We start from the raw sequence: 3683 nt of genomic DNA on the forward strand, positions 1-3683 counted from the left end.
CACATTATCTTGCTGTACTATGGATTATTTTCTGTTGTCCATGTTGTGCTGTCTGAATGTAGTTTGATGTCAGTCTGATGAGTTTTGTGTGTCTTTTATTGTGAATTTATTTGATAGTGATATAATGACTGTGTTTTGGAAAAGAGAAGAGGAAAAGATATGATAAATATTAAGTAATGCTAAACAAAATTGATTTAAACACTCATATTTTTATTGTGGTTTCTTAACCTTTAAAGACTTTGTGTTGGTTACTGTCTTAGTATTTTGATCTCTTTACAAAATTAGTCTGTTGAGATTTGCTGTGGATTAATCTGGTCAATGATCTTGAAATTAATCCATATTGTCTAAACCATGTGATCACAGTAAGAATCTTTCTTAATGAGCACACAAACTCCTACTTTTGTTTTTTTTTTCTTGTATGTTTTCCTCCCCTCTTATTTCTGCATTGTATCTCATGCTTTGTGCACTGGCACTCCTCATCATATTAAATTTAAGACCTTATGCCAGTCTGACTGTTTTGGTTTCTGCTTCCTTTTTTAATTGTTTATTTTCAGTTGTTATTTTATTTATTTATTTATTTATTTATTTATTTATTTATTTTTACAGAGAAAGAGAGCAACAGCAATTAATTTGTTTAAATTAAAACATTTATTTTTCAGTGTGAAACTTGGATGAGACAGGAATGGGAACCTGTCTTATTTTTTCACCTCTTGAAAAAAAAATCAGAACGGAATGAGATGTTGAGAAAGACTCAGATGAGTAAAACATGTGGCTCAAATATGTCTCCTCAGTTGTGTCTCTGCTGCTGTACACTAGAGCTTAAAGGAAAAGGGCGTCAGCCTGGCTGAACACCAAAAGAAATCATAATTCCCTCTACACCCCCCCGCCCCACACACACACACACACACACACACACACACACACACACACACACACACACACACACACATATGAATACACACAAATAGATGACAAATGCATTCACTGGGAGCCACATCATGCATCCATTAAGAGTTTGCAATGCCATTGTGGTTCCTGTTTGTCTTTACACAGAATGAGGCTGATCCACAGTATGATTAGCATTTCCAGGCTATTACTTATCTTTACAATTTTATGTTTCCAGTTTTTTTTTATAGGTGTAGTTAAGAAGGCTTTTGAATTTGCAGTTTTTTAATATTGTTTAAGCACAATTTAGAAAACATTGGCTAGTTCTTCATCACACTTAAAACAATTACCAAAATATTTCAGAATGTTAACACTTCAGTCAAAGCTTACAATTTCTGATAAAAACCCTATTTTGTTGTCAAAACATTCGGTACATGCACGATGTGGTCTCATTGTTTGACTCAGTAAGACAAGTCTTTGCTTATCTTACAGATGTTTTTATAATTGCTTAAGCACAATTTTGAAAACACAGCACCCAGTTTTTTCAACAATATGCAGAACAAATGTTAGCAATAACAAAAACTTATCTTACTACTTAATGGATCTCTAAATCTCTAAAGTGACAGCATAGTAAACAGAAACTACTCAAAAGTTATTTTAATATCACAATCATTTGTGGTTGTTGCTAGAGATGTTCTAGTTAAACTAGTAATTTTTCTGAGTTCAAGCAGTAACTGACATGGTGTAACTCACCCTGTCAGTTGCCAAACTGTTGCCAAAACAGTTTAATAGTTTAGCACTTACAAATTAGCAGTGTCTGTAAAGTGCATGTAAATTCCCTACGAGATAATATACGTAAACACCACTATCTGTTTATTCTATATACCTATACCAGGTGTGGCTGCTCGTTCCCAACCACAGTGGTCAATGGACAGGGTACACCTTGGGTGAGTCGCCAATCCATCACAGGGCAACACTGAGACAAACAACAATGCACTCAACATAGGAGTAATTCAGAATGACCTAATAGCATGTACAGTTTGGATGTAGATAAGAGGCCAGAGTACCTGGAGAAATCATCTGCAGGAATTTAAATAACTTAAAAGTTCCATGTAGAAAGACTTATGAGATCTGAACCCATTCACTGGGACCATCTTGCTGAAAGGCAAACTTGTTAACAACTTCATCACTTTGAAGCCCTTTGACATTTTCAACCATGTCAAAGGGCTTCATGTTTATGCCTTTAATATGAAGACATAAAAAAGCAAAATTTTGCATTGATGTGTATGTACTAGAGGTGTGCCAATCGATCGGTCACCGATCATAATCGGGACGATTTTTGTGAAAAAGTGCATGATCGGTGATCGGCGATCATTGGCTCTTGTTGCCGATACCGATTACCTGCATCTCATTTCGCAGCCTGCCTATGCAGCTGGTCTCCTCTTTCTTTCACGCTGTGCAAACGCGCAGCAACAAATCCTAAGCAATTTGGGACTATAACGCACTGAGTGAATGGGGAAGTTTGCGTGTTGCGGCGGAAAATTGAAGCAAGTGGGGTGAAGCATGTCAAAATGCATCAACATAATGAAGCTAATGCGACATAAAAACAATGGCATACTTGATGGAGTTTGGCTACATCGAGGCTCACTGCAGTAAAAAAGACATACGGAGGATCAGATAGCACGTAAAGCAGCGCACAGCTACAAACATTCACCCAGATTATTAGCATGACGGTCAGAAAGCTAAACAAATAACCCGCAAAATTATTTAAGTCTTCGAGCTGCGATGTAAGACGCTGGTTCTGTTCTCGCTGTTGAACCGCTGCTACGCGCTACAGGTAGTAATATTTCACAGACGGAGCGTCGCTTCTGCTCCACCTGGTAGTGACTCTCACACCTAACCTCTGCTTAAAACTACAGCATCAAACTTAAAAAAAAATAAATTTTACATACGAATTAAAACTTTCGCTGTCCTAACATGAGACAGATAATCTCTAAAAAAATAATAAATCTCCTCCCTGTTCTGCATACGTAATTACTCCGCTCAGTCAGAAACAGCCACTCAGAACCAGAGGTGTGACCAAGTCACTGTGTTGCAAGTCTCAAGTAAGTCTCAAGTCTCTGTCCTCAAGTCAAGTCAAGTCTCAAGTCAAGACAGGCAAAAGTTGAGTCAAGTCTCAAGTCAGGAACCTTTAATTTCAAGTCATTTCGAGTCGGGTTTTTTTTGTTTTTTTATGATTTGCAATTATACATAAAATTCAAATAATAGACCATTCGTTCTTTTTAAAATCTGTATTTATCTCAAATGATAGAACATGTACAGCTGAACACAAAGTATAAAAAACATTTTTAAATTGGACTTCTTCATTGCGCAGTTCTGTTAAACTTGATATTCAATAAAAGACGAAAATGCGGACATTTCCACAGCACAATACAAAGAAACATAACAGCATTTTTGTCCTCTTTTCTCTGACCTGGTCACTGAGTGAACATATATTTTTATGTGTCCATGTTTGAGTAACAGAAGAAACAAAACAAATATATCAACTGAACAATTAACAGAAATCTGCAATTGAGGATACTGTATTTCAGTTAACTATTCTGCATTGCATTTGCAAAAGACCAAACTGGCCAAAAGTCTGTCATTTGTGCACAATGAGGACGTAAAATGATGCCACCATAGCTGAAGATGCGCTCCACTGGAGCACTGCAAGCAGGCACTGCCAAAACTCTGGTGGCCACATTAAACAGTAAAGGAAGAGTGTGCATGTTCATTGCCCAGAACAAGAGGGCATTCTG

Source organism: Poecilia reticulata, linkage group LG8, assembly GCF_000633615.1.
Source record: "Poecilia reticulata strain Guanapo linkage group LG8, Guppy_female_1.0+MT, whole genome shotgun sequence".
Lineage (NCBI taxonomy): Eukaryota > Metazoa > Chordata > Actinopteri > Cyprinodontiformes > Poeciliidae > Poecilia > Poecilia reticulata.